The 20,360-nt window shown below is 38.7% G+C and overlaps 1 protein-coding gene across 10 annotated transcripts in view; it reads right to left on the bottom strand.

The window, feature by feature from the left end:
* Positions 1-17,218, bottom strand: part of mag (myelin associated glycoprotein) — a 33,715-nt gene extending 16,497 nt beyond the window's left edge. For 4 of the 10 annotated variants that reach the window (XM_088084222.1, XM_088084228.1, XM_088084229.1 and 1 more), the window contains exons 1-2: positions 9,101-9,256; positions 4,529-4,642 (exon numbers count right to left, since the gene is read on the bottom strand). The gene's annotated coding sequence lies outside the window, so the exon portion shown is untranslated. Of the gene's footprint in view, positions 1-4,528; positions 4,643-8,787; positions 8,808-9,100; positions 9,257-17,084 lie in introns of those variants that run through there. The other 6 variants (XM_088084223.1, XM_088084226.1, XM_088084224.1 and 3 more) reach the window with 6 other exon arrangements.
* Between the last annotated feature and the right edge of the window lie 3,142 nt (positions 17,219-20,360).

Here is a 20,360-nt window from a genome sequence, read left to right as displayed (position 1 = left end):
CTAGCACCTGTTTGCTCCCCCTCAGTGGAGTCACTCATTACGGCCGCCATACGTAAGCCCATCCAATGAATCAAAGTCACTGTTGACTGAGCTCTGACACAACACCCAACTCCAGCCACCACACATCATCTCATCAGCAGATTAATGACACTATCTGTGCTGTATGAATCAGGGGATAAGGAGGGAAAGATAATGGAATTAAGTGATGACAAAACAAATCCAATGGCATTTATTAAAAAAAAAACAAAAAGCACCAGAACAGACACGAGGATCATTTTTATCACAGCTGCAATACATTTTTTAATTACTTTCAGTTTTTGGATTTATTTTTATCTACTATAATTTACCTATTTTTACTCTTTGGTCTCTGTTTATTTCCGTACCTGTCTTTGTTCAGCTTTAATGTCTACGTTTTTAGCTAAGTGTCTTTTTTCTATCCTGTTAATTGTTATTGGAATTGAGTAAACTTGGAGCAAATTGAAACTGGAGTCAAATTCCTTGAGTTTGTACATGTTCTGCTCACTCTGAGCTGTTTTCAGTCAAACTAGTATATCAACAGCTTTTAAACAGTTTCTATAAATGTAAGTAATGCAGAGTGATATAATGATACGTTGATGTCCCTATGTAAATAGAATTAGCCATTTAAGCAAGATTCCACAAGAAGGAGAGCCGTTGTACTGAGTATCAGCACAGCTGGGATTTGAAACTTAGTACAACAACACAATCTCAAGTGTGATATTGCTTTTATACAACAGTTCTAAAAACAACATTTATTAGTTAAAATGTCCAGCATGTAAGATTTAGTGGGATTTAGTGGTATCTCCTCTCCTGGTCAGAATTCCTTCAGTGTTCATTATTCAGGAGGTTTTTATTGGGAACCGAATTAACAACAGATGTCTCTTCCTCCCCAAAGTAAATTATTTTAGTGATTTAAACCAGTTAAAACCCCTAAATAAACAGTTTCATCCTATAAATCAATGTTTTTCCAACATTAGTTGGTGGAAATGGGCTTCTGACTACGAAGGCAGATGCTGAATGGCCCTATCTAGATCCACTGTTTGGTTTGTCCATGCTGGGCTACAGTAGAAACATGCAATCTCCATAAACAAGAACCTGCTCCCTGCGTATATATAAGCAGTTCATTTAAAGAAAACAAAAACATGACAATTCTAATTCCCATGTAATTATACAATAAAGAAAACATAGTAACCCCTAAATCCTACACACTGGACCTTGACCAGTAATCAGCGACAACAAATACTGCACTGTTGAGCAACACACAAACATTGCTGCACACTAGCTTTCTACTTTGTGCAGGTCTCCATATCACAGCAGACCAGCTGCTTTTGTATGATTTTAAATCAAGGCTAAAGACTTCTCTGATGCCACTGCCTTTTATTGAATTAAATAATTGTTCATTTATAATCATTTAATAATTTAAATAATATAATAATTTATATAAACACTGTGAAGGCAAAAGTTCTTGGCTTTATGGGTCTTAAAACCAGTTGCACCTGTAAATGACTAAATTCATTTAAAATAAAGGAATAAAATAAAAAAAAACTCTACATATGCACTAAGAAACATTTTTTCCCCGAAATTGACTAAATGTACCCCTAATTATAATTATTTCAAAATGAACAAACAACTTCCATATTTAACTTCAACAGGTAGTGAAATTAGTCAACTTTGAGTTTGACTATGGCTAGCTGGCTCTGCTGCTGTGTCAGTGAAAGTTTAGTGGCTACATAGCCTTCTTACACTTGTTGAAAATGATGAAGGAAGAATGAATAAAATAATTTTTACACGATGTTTGCCAATTTTGCATGCATTGCATAATAAACTCTTAAATAAATAAATATATAGTAGTGTGTATAGACAGTATATGGTACAATAAAACTCTTATTGACATAAGACATATTTATAGATTTTTTTACATACATCCCAGGAAATAATGATAATAACAGAAATATAATAATATTCATAATGTATTTAAACTGTATCAGTAATTATTGTTTTATATACAGTAGACATGAATTCTGATGTGATCTGTCAGCGTATTATGTTTTGTAGCATGAATATGCATATTTTTGAATTGTTGCCATGTTGTGTAGACCTCAGGAAGAAATGTTGCTGGAATGAAAAAGCTATTTGGCATCTTAATAAATAAACCTCTGCAGCCAAATCAAACTGCTGTGCCTTCTGACTCATAACTAATAACTAATGATGACTAACAACATCATCACTTTCTGCAACTGATATTTCCTTTATACTTTGGTCATTTACTTGCCATTGACTGCTCACACAGTTATATTTAGGGCTGTTCATTTACAAAAATGTTTAGATGTTCATGGGTGAGATGGTTTGTGTTGTGGTGCATTAAACATCTGCAGGCTGGTAACAAAGCAGATTTGCAATACTCTGCAGTCTGAGGAAGATATTAATGCAACACCAGCAAATATTTTAAATAATCTATTTACACTCAATGTCATCCCTTCTATTATTTTTTAGGATTTATATTTTCAACATGCTACCCAGCATTGACTTTTATTTTTAATGCTTTTAAAGAAATGTGAAACTGTTTAAATTCTATGTAAATTATTGTGTATACTATTATCATGATGACTGTTTCTTGTGCATTGAGTGTAGAATTAATACATGCAGCAGTAGAAGCAGAGGATTTAGCCTCATGCTGCAGCAGCCGGTGTGTACAGATGGTAGGCCTGAGAGTGGATTGTGTATTAGAGCTTCGTGATTAACACGTCCCAACATCCCCCAGAGAATCCATGACCAATATTAGCCTTGTTGGTTTGAGAGAAGTGGAAAAATGCTGTTGTTTTCGACATTGCAAGAGGCCATGGATTTGTCATGCTTCTAATCATGCACCAAACGGTCACAAATTCATAGATATTTAAATACTCAAAGCTGCCTCTTCTTTCCCTTTTGCTATTCTCTTTTAAAAGTGCAATTTTTTTTTTGTGAGGGTCTATTGGGAGCAGCAGGAAGAAGTTGTGCACTCAACATTGATATATCATCACTTTTTTCATTTGATATGGTGAACTTGCTAGCAAATAGCTGTTCAGAAATCCAGCAGTTACAGAGTGACATTACCATTTAAGTCATCACCTATAGACTGATAAAAAATATAAAATATATATATATATATATATATATTCACTGTCCTGCTGTTCAATGGCTACCGTCGGCATCAATGAGTATAACAATATATTAATCATAATCGATAAGTCAATTAATAAATCAATAGTAATAGTAACATGGATAAATATTGTCATCTTTAAGCTACGCCTTTATTTTGAAATTGCCTGGCATGTCTGTGTCACTATTTTGGTCCAAGCACACCTTTTTCTCAAACATTCGAACAATGCTTGCAGCCTGGCAACAAGCTGACAATGGAAAGCAGCCCAGAAAATTACAATAAGAGTATTTACTGATACTACTGATCACAAGCTCATTAAATTGAACTGAAACTGTATCAGGGCAGACTTTGTGAAATCAACTAATAGTGTAACGTTGTCCAAAGAATCGATATCATATTGTTTCTTGATGACACTTGTACATTACACCCCTAGCAGCAACTGGCAACTTTTAGGGTGAGATGTTTTCTTGCATGTTATTCAATGCAAGAGTTGATGTCATGAATCATTCAATGCAACTTAGAAGTCAGTATTACATCTTGACTGTGCATTTGTTTTTACCGTCTCTCTTGCATGACATACGCTTTAGTGATGATTAGATGAAGCACTTAAGAAAAGGTGTCTGAATTTCCACCAGATTTTGCAAACTGCAAATATTTTATGTCCTCACTTGGAGAAATAAAGTAGCAGAGCATTATCCCGGTGCACTTTGGCAACAAAACACCCATGCTTTTAGCTCTATTTTTGGTCTCTGCCAAATCCTGAGGGAAATATCTGGCTTTTTAGCAGCTAAATGCTCCATTATGTTCACCAGCTAGTCTCTAACTGTGTTTATCTGCTTTATGGTGCTGCTAAGGTGGGTATTAGGGCTGCTGTGGCTGAAAACAATGCCAAGACAGTGGTGAGAGTGGATCCAAACAGTAACCGATATACAGAATGAACAAAAATTAGAATTAAGCTCCGTAAAGCCAAAGAGATCTGTAGATTCAGGTGATAAATCTCTGCAGTACAAAAGTATCGTTTACAGCTTCTTTAAATATAAGCATGTCACACTGAAATAGGTCACATGTAGAGACGTCTTGGGCCATAATGACACAACTGTTGATTCTGACAGTCCTAACTTTTTTCCAGTGTTGCGTCAAGCTCCACCATCTGCACTGCAACAAAAGGCTGAGCACTGGGCAAGTGCGTCCAGGCAGAGAGGCCCTGCATCAGCAGTGGCAGGAGAGAATGGAGCTGAGCAGCCAGGCAGGGCCACTGACACCAACACCAACCCCCTACAACAACGGCCACATTGATGGGGCAGACAAACGGCTGGCACAGAGCACACAGCATACGTGTGCACACTTAGACACGCGACACGAAACACTTGCCTCATACCAGCTTCAGCACCAGGCTCCTGCTCCCTCACAGTCCTGACTTCTTCTTCCAGTTGTGTTTGTTCTCCCTGAGTTGGTTGTCCTGCTCTGAATCCTCAATGTCAATTTCTGTGGGAAAAGATAGAAATTTGAAGATAAAGGGAGATGTTAGAGGGAGACAAGGGGAAGAGAGGGAGTCTGTGTGACTGCTGGTTTACATCTGTCGTGGGCAGCTCTGAATATGCGTTCAGGCATTTCTGGAGCCGTTCTTTGGCCCACTCAGCATTCCTTTCCTCGGTTCTACCATTTCCCTGATCTGTCCTGTGTGTCTCTTTGCCTTGAAATCTGGGTCTTGATCGTACTTCCCTCTGAGGTCAAAGTATGTTGACATTAGTTGAACTGTTTTGTGCTAGTGGTGCCCAATACGCAAGGGCACGCTGCAGTGGAAAGGAATGATGACTCAATATCACTTTGAGTAAGGCTGCATTAGAACAACATACTGAGAGTGGGAGGAACATGGAACTTGTGAGATGAATGTGGTTATGTAAAATACAGATTTACATTAGTTTGATAGAGATTTTGTTGTTTATGAGGTCTGTTTGTTTAAATTCACTACATAAAACCAACCAAAATCACAGTTCATCAGTTAAACTACAGTAAATGTTTGAATCTGAAGCCATGCCTTGATGAATTTAAATTTCAGACATGAAAAAAAAAAAGGCTTAGGGGCATGGTCATTGATCTTTCCAGCCATATGCAGATCAAATATTTTCCCTGCTGAAGAACGTCTGTAGGCGGGGGCACAAGCATGGATCCACTCAGAAACCGTTTACATATAAGAGCAACAAAGGCAACTTGTCTTTCCAAGAGGCACTTTTACCCCCCCCCCCCCACACACACTCATTGTTACATGTAGGGTGAGTCACTGTGTCCAAAAGCCTTTAGGCCATCGGCCAAGTGAAGGCATCGACCGAGCCTGTGGATAACCTCAAGGGAATCCCTCCGTAAACAGTCTGGAGAAAAGCTGAGGAGGAGAATGCTGCATTGACGCTCTGGAGCCGTGTACAAATGAATACGCGGCATGCCATACCCCCCCTACACACACATGCAGCATAAGGCAAGCCAACAGACTCCTCAGTGTGGGGTGTGCAGATATGTGACCTTCTTCTGCATCCCCTATGTGCTGTTTGTAAGCTCAGATTGCTTCATTGTCCTGCTGGGACTATAGTCACTGTATAGACAGTATGTCTAAGCAAGCGTCCACTTGAACAGAATCGTGTTATGTTTGTTTCTCTCACAAAAAAAGTAAAAAGGACAAAAGAATGGACAAGACCTAACGTGGAAAAACAGGACATCTTCTTTCTGCTGTCTGCTGAACCTCCTAATAACCTCCTAATAACCTCCTTCTAATATCTAAAGTAATCAAAACTCATCATGATCGTTTATTCCACCTCACGCTTCAGGGATACAGAAGCTATCTGAACAATCAGCTCTGCTAAATCAGGCCACGGCACCTTTTATGAGTCATTTTACAATATTGAAATTGCTCACACACACATACACACACACACACCAAAAGGCTTGCACAAACAATCAACTGTGCCAAGAAGAAAATTTTCATTGTGAATATCGTCTGCGGCCCATGTAGAAGAGCTTCGCCATGGCTCTTGGACAGAGGGGGGAAAAAAGAATGGGAACGTTGTATGTCGAACACTGCCCATTGTGCGAGGCACAAACTGGAGGAATTTTTTCCGGAACAGGCCCGCTCACAGCTTGTGCTTTGCTGTTTGCCTGTGACGCGCGTTGGTCCACCACAAGCTAAGGCCCCCACTAAAATACCCAGAGGAGCAGATGGTCTTAAAACATGACTGCTCCCCCTCCCACACATGCCGCACTGAGCTGTGATGAGCACAGCGCAACACACGCGCACACGCACACTCGCACACACACACACACACACACACACACACACACACACTCGTGCACACAAGATGCAAACATAAACACGGAGATATGCCAATATCCAGTCACACAGTCTGTCCAAGGTACTTCAGAGAGTGCTGGCATAAATAAAAGATTCAGACCGGACTTTGAAGTAATCAAAGAAAATAAATATGTTGCTGCTTGCCTCTTAAAGTAGATAATTTAATGTGTATGTAAGGTACATAAAGTACCTCTATTTCATTTTTCTTGTCCACAATGCATGTGGCATTTTAGAGTTTAAGGATACTTTTTATCTATAGTATGCATCTGTTTAAAAATCTAATTTTGCTGCTGTGACAATTTTTCCTTTTTATTATCTGAGGACTCATTTTTTTGAGAGTATTCTTTCTCAATAGACAGTCAGAATCACCAAATATGACTTTGGGATGTCAAGAGGTTTTTTTGCCTATTTACATGGGTCTGTAACTCGCTAAAACCTGAGCAAACAGGCTTTTTTTTCCAGAAAACATGGAAAAGGTGAGATGGGCAACTTAACAAGAAATGACCCCCAAACTAGCAAGAAATTAGTGAAAAGTTACAAGACAATTATCTGAAAATGGGCAAGAAAGAAAGAAGGACAGAAAAAAATATATATAGAAAAAAACACAAGGAAATAACCTATGAAAAGTGCTCAAAAATTCTAATATTTCTTTAACATATTTAGCATATATATAAATATAATCATTTTCAAAAGGCAGCAAACAAAATTGCTCAGGTTTCAGAGGTTTAAATACTTCTGAAAAGCATGAACACAGTGCAAAAAAAGTGACAGCAACTCAGGTTTCAAAGGGTTCAGTGTGTCTCACTCCTGCTGCATGTAATTGCACATTTTCCATTTTGTACTCTGTTTTTTTTCTGATAGGTTTGATTTTCAAATAAGCATGCTTTTGTTTCTATTTCAAAATAAAACCTAAATATAAAGATTGCATTTTAGGAGTATTTTACCAAGAGTACATAAAGTGAGCTTGTAAACAGAGTAAGCTTCAGTTGGCAGACCACCAAAATAACAAGAGACCAGGAACACCAATAGCTTATTTCCATCTTCCATCATCATCTACCTGGCAAACCTACTGACTCTGGCAATCCCCAGGCCCAGTGGGCAGATGGTTAGCCACAGGCCTCCTCTCTCATTAGAGCACACTCCCTTCCGCTCCGAACAAAAGGGGGCGACAAACAGAGCCGTCACCTGTTTGGCCACAAGTGTGGCTCCATCCCAGTGCTCACTAAAACCCTTCACTTGACTCGCTGTCCCAAATCGGGTGGTGAGTAAAAATCTGCCATCTGATTTTGATGAAATTTGGGAGGATGACACATCTTTGTACTGAAAAAATAATGGAGTGAGGCTTTATCACTCTGGATGGAATGGTACAAGAAACTGTTGCATTACAAAAACTCAATGTATTATCAAAAGTCTTAAAATATCCTAATTCTTACACTGAGAGTCTAATTGGAAGGAGAAACTTAAAACACATGTCCACTGATTCTCACAAAATGCTTTATGAGCCTAAAGGAGAAGCTTTAATTAAAGGTCAAATTCTGAAACTAAAATGTGTCAGCACCAATGTGATTTGGCCTAAACTGGAGGGTTTATGCTTCTTCGCCCTCAATCTAAGTGTAAAATTCATCAATTTGGAAATAATTAGGAATTAAAATTACACAGCTCCACCACCACTGATATGAATTTTGTAAAACACTTGTGTTTCCCTTAAAAAAACTGCAAGCCTGCAACTTCTTTCTCTATAAATCTTCTATTTGCAGATGCAGTGAAACACTGTTGCTTTTGGCAGAGTCATTAAAAAATACGAATCTTTCACTCGTTTTTATAATGCAGACCACTGCTGCTAAATTACTTGTAAAACTGTTTTAGTTGACGGTGTAATCAGAGGCTCTTCTGCCTAGCATCAAATGTCTGTTTGGACGTGGTAATACGCTCTTGTAATTACAGGAACGGTTCATCGCTAATGGCACAGGGAGCAAAATCTGTCCAGTAATGATTGGCTGGGCTTTCATCAGCCCCCACTTACACCACACACACACAAAGAATACCACTCACTCACTCACTCACTCATGTGTCCATGCTTACACATCATCACAAAACACGTTCACTCATGCACGAATTCATTAAGGCATGCGCACGCACACACACACACACACACACACACACACACACACACACACACTTATTCATTACCTAACTCGGTCTAACTTGTGACTCATCCAACGCTCAGTCTTTTCAATCGCTCACTCGTCACCTAATCTATGAACGCTCACGCAAACAAGCAAACACTCACCTCAGCTGTAGGTGTTTGACCTTAAAGAACAAAAATAACAAAATGATTAACAGAGAGAAATAAAGATAGATTCCCAAGGATATGAATTAATACCAAAGCATCATAAACACCCCATTGCTGTTGCTCAACTTGTGTGAAGAAAGCGTAGAACATGATTTAGAAGTTACTGTATTGATCATTGGTTTCCACTTATTTCCGTCCTCCATTTGCCTTCATCTGCATCCCCTTCCTTCTTTTTTACCAAAAAATCTCTGATTCCAAAAGCTCCCCAGGGCATAAGAAAGTAACATAAGAATATACTGCAGCTGCTCACCTGTGTAGGTGACCTCCAAGCATTCAGGAGCTCCTGTATGAGCAGCCTTCCTTCTGAACCTCACATGCAAAGCGTCACACCAGCCCGTTGCCAACAAGACCTCTCGCCGCTCTCTGTACCAAGCCCCAACGGTGGGGAATAAACTGCCCGCCCCACCACCACCATCACTGCTGCCACCATCATCACCATCGCCATCACCCCTCCCATATGAAAATCAACCCCTCAGTGTAGCAGCATTGTTCGAGGCTTCGCCCCGAGGCTCAGCCATTCATAAATATACACAGGGCCACAAAGGGCCACACTGTTCCCCCTCGCCCCAACAAATATGGGTGAGGCTTTAAGCTCCGAGGCCCTTCTATCCAACACGGCCAGTTGCTGTACGTTGGATGGAACCAAGCATATTTGATCATTTTGGACTGCTAGAGAGCACATCAACTTTTTTAGGTCATTGTAACAAAAGACAAGCAGTGAGACTGGGAGGGGTATGAAGGAATGTAGTAAGGGAGCCACTTAGTCAAATCCGTCACTGATTTGAATCTAAAAACCAATGTTAATGCTTCAGAAGCTTGACAAACGAAAGAACCTGAGAAGTGTTTTGCATGTTTTTTATCCCAGTGACCAAAAATCTGCTTTCAGAGCACGACGTAGTAGGTAATATTTTTGTATGTGTTTACTTTTCAGGCAGCCAAGGGTTTCCAACCATTTCAACACCAAAGACAAAATAAGTTTTCAGACACTTGGCTTTTAATTTTAGCAAAATCATGTAATGATTTTCATTCTTTTTTCAAAGAAAATCTGCACTACATTTCATGGCAAAAAATGAAGCTGGACAGGAAAGAAACACATTGTGGAGAAATGGATGGATTACTGAAAAGGACTATCAGACACAAGTTTCAGTGGAGCCCCCTGACCTTCACTTGCATAGTGTCAAAGCACGTACTGACCTGACTCACATGTACAAAAACACATACCAACAAGGACACACAAAACCACAAAAAAACGTGTGACTACAAAGAAATGCAGAATCACCACAAAGCCTGTGTGTCTGCAGGCCCTTTGCACATTTGTTCATTTTATAATCTGCCCATGGATGGAGCTATGTCACAGATTTTCACAAGTGTCTGCAAGTCAAATGGGCACTCTGGTGGCTTATAAAACATCTATGCTATGCCATGACTGACAAGCAGGAATACACAGTAAAGTATGTTGTGTATAAATGGGCTAAAAAATGGTGAAACTCTAACATCACGCTGAGTTCAATTGTCAATACAACAATACTATCACTACTATTTAATAACTATATTATTAATAATAATAATATGACTAAAAAACAGCACCTAATAAAAGAACATCACCTGCTCCTATGTGTCACATGTAGTGGATGGTAGAGATGAGAAAGATTCCCACGTTTGTCTCAATAGGGTTTAATGGTTGCAGAGTTGTGTGAGGATTAGAAATATCATGCATTTGACAATATAAAGCAATACTCACTGAATCTGACATACTTTAAGCTGATGAGAGGTGCATCTGTAATAATGCAAAAATGAACGCTTGCCAAGCATAATTACAACTGCATGTTGAACTGGACAGCAAAAGTGGAAACTAGAAATTACAATAGCTGAAGTGATATGAATGCAGCAATAGTGTCAATAGGAGACAGCTGTGTCTTGTTTTAGACAAGAGGCAATCTCCTGGGCTGAAAAATAAAGCCAATTCAGAAGTGCCAAAATCTGCCATTCCTCTATTGACCACTTGAGGCTGGCTCCAAAAGGCAGACAATTACTATAGAGACAGAGCGCATTCACATCCCACCCTGACTGGAGGGTAAATCACTCCATCGATCTCCTTGACTTTGTATGGCATTAAGGTGCCTCCTTGTCTGTACAATAAAACTTCTGACATACTGGTATCTAATGATTTTAGTGAGTTACAGGCACTTTGTCTTTTCTGCCCTTGATTACATATTTTGGCACCAAAAATCTTGTCTGGCGTTCAGTTGTAGTTTAGGACTCTACATGGAGTCCAATGTTCAGTTTTTCTAGTACTTGTTTAAATGGTTTTGAGCCTGTATTTCACTGGTGAAAATAATTATCATTAAAACAGTTAAGCACAGCTGTAAATGCGCCACGCTATCCAAACTAGCAACTAGAAGTAGGGTTAGCTCCACCCTCTCATCTAAATATGGTCCAGAATGGCGAGAGCCAAAATGACAAACCGGAGGCTTCAGTCCACCAACCAGTGGGTGAGGTCATGATGGCTTTGTCCCTTATTTAATACAGTTCAGTGTTTATAAAAGTAACTGTCATGATTTTTGCACTGACTGGATGACTGGGTTTTACTCCACCTTAATATTAAGGTGAAGCTGGCACATAATATTTGTATATGAGAAACACCTCTACTGTCTCTCTGATTCAAGACAGTACAAACTCCTCCTTGATGCCCTTTGATTGAACCACACAGTGAGCTGAGGTCACTCTGAAGCTGCTTTTTAACACATCCATTCTGTGTGGGAGTTCCACTTTGAAACCCGCCTGATATTCAACACACAAATGCCAGAGATTTAAAGGTAATCTGGATAATTTAATTTAGATTATGGTACAGAGTTTTTTTCAACTGGTGAGGTTCACCAAAATCCTCCTGTAAAGGTCTTTTAACAACTCCACATTGTCATTGGCTTGTTTTAGGTCAATAATACATTAAATTGGGAAATGAATAAACCTGCCGACTAATCTTTCCTATGACTACCATTAATAAAAATACAACACATTATTAAGGCTAAATGTGGCATTAAGAGTGTTCACACAGTTGCATGGTGCTGTGACAGTGTCATGAAACCCCAAGACTTGTTAACACACCCCCTCCCTCCTCCTGACACAGTAGCCATTGTCTCCCAAGGCCTTCTGGGACAGAGCAGCTCAGCTCGAGCCTGACACCGCACAACACTGGGAAGTCGATGTGCACAGATAATTGTCTTTTAATCACAACAATCCCCTTTTCTCTGGCCTTGCTCGTTTGTTTCTGTCTCTTGTTCGACCTTTCTGTCTTGGTTGTAACTCTTGTGGCTTTTAGCAAGTTTCGACCGGCCACATTGAGCTTGTGAGCCATGACTATTGTGAAGGAAAAAGGGACGGAACTAGGAAAGTGGTTCCCATACAAGAGGTTCAAGATACTGTTATTAAATCTATTTTGTCTGCAATTAAAACACACCCGACACACTAGTTTACAAATCAGTTTTCAAGCTCAGTGCTGATTGAAGACAGTTGTGGCTTTTGATGTTAGTGATATAACCATTTTGTTAGAGGATGCTCAGTTCTACTTTGTCTAAACACAATACCTCTATCATAGAGGCTACCTTAAGAAAAACAGCATCATCCGTTTTTTGTTCAAATACTTAAAACACTTTATGTTCACATTTTCCAGCCACTGCACCATGAAAAGTGTGTGTGTATCCCAAACTAAACAATATCACCCTGCCTTCAACTAGAGCCGTTGAGAACAGCTAGAAAAACTTTTGCCTTCAGACATGGCGAGACAACATGCACATCCTGTCTTTAACAGACCAGCAAAACAGCATGAGGGGATTGGTAATACCAAGTGTTTGACTTTAAAAAGGAAAGTTTACCCCCAAATCACAAATATATATATGCTTCCTCTAACCTGCAGTGCTGTTTATCAGTCTAGGTTGTGTTGGTGTGAGGTGTCAAGTGTTGGCGATATCGACCGTAGAGATGTCTGTCTTCTCTCAAATATAATGGAACTAGATGGCACTCGGCTTGTGGTGCTCAAAGCACCAAAAAAAACACATTCAAAGAAATTCAGCAGCAATGTCTCTTAGCAGAAATCACAACCCAGTTACTCATGTTAACCATCAGACCTCGTTGTGAGCTTGTCTACCAAACTACACCCACCCACGTGATGCACGGGCCTCTGTTTAAGCTTGTTGGAAAATCTTGCAGGTTTCAGGTGGGCCGGTTACAAAGTGACAAAGCAGTATTCAAGTTATTAATAACTTACAGAAACATGCAATAATACAACTTCCCCCTTCTCTTCCCCTCTCTCTCCGTCTTTCTCTCACACAACAAGCAGCTTTATCGTCATTACTAATCCACTCAGCACTCAGGGCTGTTATTCGGCTCATTACCAGGTAAATCTATTGAAGTTCCCCATATTTAAATCTCTCCTACCATAATGCCCGCTAAACATATTTCCTTCTGTAAATATGTAGACCTAACAGCAAGGGAGTATCTTTCTGTTAAATATAGACTTCTGTAACATCATGTAAACAAACCACGTTATCAGCTGTGTGCTCCAGATCATTCGAAAAATGTAACTACTTGCTGTCTTCCTATGTTTGTACTTTTTAAAACCAAAAACACACATATGATGTTATTATAATTACTGGAAATAACATACAATATAGCCAACAGTAAGAAGGTTGTTATTAGCGATGGTAATTACCAGAAACTTTCAGCTCTGGTTTGCAGATATGCAGCTCAGGTTCGGGTCATTTATTAACGCATGTGTTTACAGGCCGGGCATGGTGGATTGAATGAAATTGAACAGGCTGAGTTGGTGCAGGATTTTAAAAACCCTGACCTGCGCATTTATATTGCCATCTGTATCACCACAACAAGAGATGTATTTAACACTCACACCAAAAAAATCTAAATTGATAAATTGCAATACAAGAGGAAAAATATGCCCTCTACAGGCAACAAACAACAATCTAAAAATTAGCTAAAATCAACATTTGTAGTATAGTAAAAGGTACATTTTTCCCCCAATATGTAGTTAAGTATCAATACTAAATTAACAGAAATTGGAAATAAAATTTAAAAAAAGTCAAAATTGTACTTAAGTATAGTAGTTGAGTAAATGCACTTAGTTATTTTCCACCACTGCTTTTTGGGGACACTGGAAGACAGTGTTATCTGCCAAATACACACACTTGCTTCATTAACAGCTGGAAACAGTTCTTGCTGCTGTATTAGGAGTTAAACACACACCAGAATCCACACAGTGTAAACATACACAATACATGCTTTTACAGTATTACGGCGTAGACATGGAAGGTGGTGTGGGGGAGAGACGGTGTGTGGATGGGTGAAGGGGGGATGTTGGGATTGTGCTGGATGGTGACGGAACAACACACTGAGAATGGATCCATTGTCCCTCTGTCAACTTTACTGTGCAGAAGCAGTGGATGGATGCCATTTGCAAAACTGCTAGAAACGATTGCATTTAGTGTTGTCATTGCTCCACCTACATCATTTTACATTTTAGTCTTTTATTGGACACATAGAAATATGGACAATAAATAACCAACATCAGGCTTAAAACCGACATTGCTTTAAAAGACAATGTGCCTGTGACCCAAGTATTATAATGCTGTGGTTTTTCAAGTTTTGACCCAAAAAAGTTAAATATTTTAATAAGTCAAAGTCTCAAGTTAAATTCCAGTTTCAGTACTAAAACAGTTAAATTGAGACATTTCCAAGGTCCCACCAAGTTTGACCCAGATTCAAGTTGAGACTTGATCAAATTATTAAATTAAATTTGTTCTTTCTTTTCTTTCAGAATGAAGTTAATACTTACTAATTCATTGACCCCATTTACACCTTGCATTGAAATGTGTTTGTATACAGATTTAAAACCTCATCTGGTACTAATAGGTGTCTCCAGTGTCCACATCGTGATCCAATGGAGATCGAGTCATTCTCAGAACAAACTAAAAATAGGCAATTTGTCTCATCTTGACTTCAAGTGTGTCTTCATTTTTTAAGATTTTTTTTGTCAGGTTCCAACTGAGAGGGGGGAAGAGAGGGTATGACACACAGCAAAGGGCCACGGATTGAAACCTAACCTGTGGCCACTACAGCAAGGGCATATATACATGGGGCATCGGCTTTAGCAGGTAAACTGATGGGCGCCCCATTTCATGTGTCTTGAATATCCATAAGCTTTCTTACTTCTCTCTTGCTAATAGCATAGCTTGCTACTTGGTTACTATGGTTGCTACCTTGTTGGTTTGAAACAGTCATTTGCAATGAAGCATTTCCGCACATAGTTGATATATGTGGGATGACATAATAAAATACATATTTTAATGTGATCCAGAGGTAGTTTGGCCGATTGGATCACAGTCAGTTGGACTAAGTAGGGCTAAGGACTAAGTAAAACTGAAATAACCTGTTAGTTTCAAAAATTACCGTTAAAAAATACCTGCATTTGATCCTTTGTGTTCTGAGGGTCTGATCCCAGACTGTCCCAAATAACATTAACACTTCTCTCACTTCTGTCTATGGAGCCACTGTCCTGGCGGCAAATGGTTAGTGTGTCTGCCCAGTTAGCATGAGCTAATAGAGCAGCATCAGTGAACATTCATCGCTGAGCTGTTGAACGGTCCCAACAAACTCACACAGACACCAAAATGGTGCTTCTCTGTGGTTAAACCCATTTATAACCTTAAGGTAAGGTTAGCTGTGTGAGATTAGCCCTGTGAGTGTTTGTGTGCAGCTGGGCGAACTCCCACAACTCACACTCCCACAGTAGCAGTTACAAACCATATTGTCTATGGTGTGCTGAAGTCGAGTGCTGTGAATTTCACAGTTAGCAGTTCAGCATGCTGGGGTACCAGCAAAATATTCAAAAGTATGACTATACTACACCCAACTTCAATTACATTATGGGTATCAAATGAAGAACTCTGTTGGTATTAGAATCAGATTAGGGAACCGTTAACGGTAACTGGTATTGTAATTTCTCAAATAATCCCCTACTCTAGTCCTCAAAGGGTTTTGGGTGCATTTGCACCTGCAAAAAATATGTGGTCAAGCGCGATCTAATTGAGTTCTGATCACCCAAAATGCATTTTAGTGCAAGGTGTTGGTTAAAGGGGTGCAGTTTGTATAATACATTTCAAAACTGCACTAAAACTGTTTCTCTCATTGACCATGTGTACAGAAGTTTGGGGATAAAACTTTAAATGTACTGTATATCTCCATGAGGAATTATTGACCCAATTCAGGACTTAATATCCACAGCCGTGCCATGCTGCTGTCCCAGTGTTACATCGCATTTTATTCCCAAAGGTGCAACTAATCGCAAACGTGTCCCACTTGGCCTAAGTTCCTGTATTTTGCTCCAACTGTTACTATGCAGCTTGGATTTGGAGTGTTTGATGTGTAGGTCTCTCTCTCTAATTTTTTTTTTTTTTTTACATTTTCTCTATTTTCTTTTTTATCACAGAGATTGCTGACAGCCATTTTGTAAAAATTCAATACTCATCTCAAAAGATATCACTATTAGTCTGAAAAAGTTGTCTGTATTTTGATTTTATTTCAGCAGTATGTGTCCAGTGGATGAAAGACGGTGAAATGAGGAAACACCACTGAGATCTAAAGCAATGAGAGTAATGTATTTGCACAAAATTATACTTAATGTGGCTGTGATAACAAAATATGTTAACATAATAATTAGGTGATAAGTTATCATGGCAAGAACAATACAAAGCCCTTTTTTTGTTCTTTAGTCCTAAACATCTGAACGTGTCCTGAAAATAAAGGTTTTCCAGTCACCAGTCTCCAGTTTTCCAATACTCAGAAAAATGCATAATGCATAGTCATCAAATAGAAAAGATAGCCAGTTACTTATTTCTGTGCATCATTCCTGGTTGCAATCCATTATATATGTTACAGCACCAAATACAGACATATTGTAATAATACAATGATGTGGAATGGCTACATAATTAACTGTGCATGTATGCCACACTGCTGTGAGATATCTGTCCCTGTAGTGCTGCCAGTAAATGATCATCACATTGGTCCACTCACATTTGAAAGTGAGAGATTTAAACCCATAAGAGAAAAGAAAAACAGAGTTATGACTCAGAGTGGAGCGAAACTCAGCAGCATATTGAGGACATGCAGAAAACTAAAAGTAATAGATAATAATTGTAGATTAAAGAGCAGCAGAGCTCTTACCTTTAAAGCTGATCTGAAGCCAGTGAGGAGCTCAGAGAGTCGTCTTCACTCCTTTAGTATTTGCTTTCTCCACTGCTCTCCCTCCTCCCTCCTCTCTCTCTCTGTCAGCAGATTGGGTCTTTGGCATACAGAACCTGTGATTGGAAGGGTGGGGGCAGCTTTCAGGTTTTAGATTCATACATTATTTTTTTCATTAAATTAAAGGATCATTTGGGGTTTTTTTTCCAATAACTCCAGTCATATTTTATCAGTATTTGTCCATAATTTCTGTCTTTATGATAACACTGTACTCGAAGTGATTGCTGAGATCTGGGTACATGGCAACATCACTACGGGGAAGTCAAACACGGCAAGACACATGATCAGTCAGACAAACTGACAGTTTAGCCATGTTATCTAAACCACTATATATGGAGGAAAATGAAAAGAAGCACATTCTAAATGTGTGTAATAATTCCTCATTGCACAAGAAAACTGTGTGTGTGCATGTTAACATCATCATCTGATAACGTCAAGTGCAGTCGTCCAACTGAACTAGAAATAACGTTTCCATACTTTTTTATGGATAAAATTTCAAAATTTTTCAAAAATTCAAAAATTTTTCCATGACTTTTCAAAGACCCATAATAATATAACCATGACCATTTACAATGTTTAACACAACCAGAACTGTATGGTAAACGTTATTCCAAATGTTATTATCTTATTATTATTATATGTTTCCTGCACTGGGTGGAAACCCTAGAGGGTGCTTCATCATGTTTGGTTGCATTTTGGACCACCACAGAGGGTATCTACTATTGAGGCATCTATGAGGGCACTTTTCCTGCGTTTTTTTAAAATGGCCCACCATTGACAAGGTAGACATTGTAATTGTGTGGAGGTCGGTGTGGTAGATAGACTGGGGTATCAATACTTGATACATAAGGTACTGATCAACATAACCTAGTAGAAAGTAAACTTCAAATGATAACTACATTTGATTGTTTCAGTACTCAGACCCCCCCCCAAAAAAGACAATTTTTATGGTTTTGCTTGCAGCCAATGACAAAAGAAATGAGTGATATGTGATTGGCCAACTACCACAATTGCTACAACAGATACAGTCTGTGGTGATGTGAATCCGGAACACAATAAAGCCTAATGATGCTATGTCAGTGGGGTTATGTAAGTTTGGGCTTAGAAATGACAAATTTGTGGTAGTTGGTGGCACTCTGGAAACACAGGATGCAGCATTTTTGGAACCTGACCAATTCTACTGACTATAAACTGCCTGTTTTATTGATTCTGATTGTTCTGATTTAAATCCAACTCTTATGAGGCCTCAAACTTTAAAGAAGTGCAACACTAAATCTCTGAGGTACCTCCTCAAGAAGAAATTGAAGTCCCATCCTCACATGTACAGGTAAATGTGCTTTTCTTTTCAGAAAGTTGATGGATCTCAGAGGTGTAATGAAGCTTGAAGTAACACTATAAACTGTAATAAGGTTCATGATATCAGTAGCCTTGCTTGACAGTTGTTCAATAGGTGTGCACTTGAGTGTTCCAATCTGCGGTTCCTGAAGTGGGGTCTGAGGACCATTAAGAGTATCTCAGAGGGTGACAGTGTACCCAGGAAAATACAACAAAATACAATTATTATTGCACTGACACAACTGGTAATATGTGTCCTTGCTGCCTCATGTTTACAGATTAAATAGGCTATATTCAATATCACTATGGAAATGTCACAAAATCATGGGTTTAGGTGTGCTTATAATAGAGGTCCTTCAAAAAAAAGTTGGAAATCTGAGTTGGTGGATGCACCAGATCTCAGATCAGCATCTAACATGCTGAACAAGTGATCACTGTTTCTGTTTAGGTAGGTAAAGTCGAAACAAATCCTGCTGTGCAGATGACCAAAATGTCTGAGCAGGATGTTCATTTTAGTAAATATCCCCTGCATTTATTCTATTTATAACCCAAATACATTCAGGAAATGCAATACTCTCTTTTTTGGTATTATCCTAGACTTTGTTCTACATAGGCTGCAGCCTGATCAGTTCACCACTGAGCAGCACTGCTTAATAGGTTTGTGAAATAGGATCTTCTCTGTACAAGCAACTTTGAACTGTTGGCTGCAATAGTAGCCTTTGTCAAACAATACATACACACTGAACATGTTATTTTTTTCCAATATCAGTTAACTATTTGTGTTTATTTTAAAATAAACATTAACTAGGATGCCTGCACAACTCATGATGTAGATATCATGAATTTCCAATTTTGTTGTCTTTGGTAGCACTATGGCAATCAGCAGAAAAAGCTGTGTGTTTGTCAGCAGACAGAATTGACGAATAAGTTACTACAGCAAAAGAGAGAGAGAGACCACAGAAAGACCAAAGAGACCAGAGAGATAGAAAGTTAGACACATTTTTCTACATAAAACCTATTAAAAATGTTTCAGTTATATGGTTATTAGAGTGACTTAGGTTAATCTACATTTTTGCTATCAGGTAAGTGTGCAAGTTTCAAGTTAAAGTATTAGGTTCAATTAAAAATGTGGACTTTCATATAAAAACTTAACTAATTTTGAGAATAACAAATTGAAAGATGGGGAAAGAATAAAATAGGATAAATATTTGTGGCCATTAACACATTGCAAATGCCACATACACCTCAGTCAGCATTTGGTAGTGATTTAAACATACATTTACTTCAAGAAAAATATTTGAGATTATTACTTACCACTTTAAATTTGTGAAATCAGGCATTATATATGAAGCTGGTACTTGTTTTTCATTTGTAGACCTGAGAAGTTACATCATGAAGACAGTCTTACTGGACACACACATAAAGTTAGTTATTTACTATTAACTTATTAACCCCTTTCTGTCTCATCTGGGCAATAATGATGTACTCAAACACTTGCATTAATATGAATCGGTCAGAAATGCATCATTCAGTGTAAAAAACAAAAGACTTTAGGGACTGAAGTTGCCATTTTGACACATTTCAACATTACTTCACTTGTGCAACATACATGTAAACACTGACAAAAGACACATTGTGTATGAAAATGATCAGCACAAACCTCAGTTACTAACCATCCTTCAGAGACCCCTGGGTGTTGATTGACAGCAGGAAGGACATACGGTGGGAGGAGACAGCTGCTGTGGAGAAAGACACACAAACTGCCAGTAATCAGCACACCTGGAGCAGAGGATCATGGGTGTGCTGAAAGTAAAATACTGACATTTTACATAGATAAATTCTGACTGATAGTTGAACAAGTTG

Source organism: Plectropomus leopardus, chromosome 11, assembly GCF_026936395.1.
Source record: "Plectropomus leopardus strain MGB_pleo_1.0 chromosome 11, ASM2693639v1, whole genome shotgun sequence".
In the NCBI taxonomy this organism is placed as follows: domain Eukaryota; kingdom Metazoa; phylum Chordata; class Actinopteri; order Perciformes; family Serranidae; genus Plectropomus; species Plectropomus leopardus.
The sequence above is the reverse complement of the archived record's forward strand: the minus strand, read 5'-3'. Positions and strand labels throughout refer to the sequence as shown.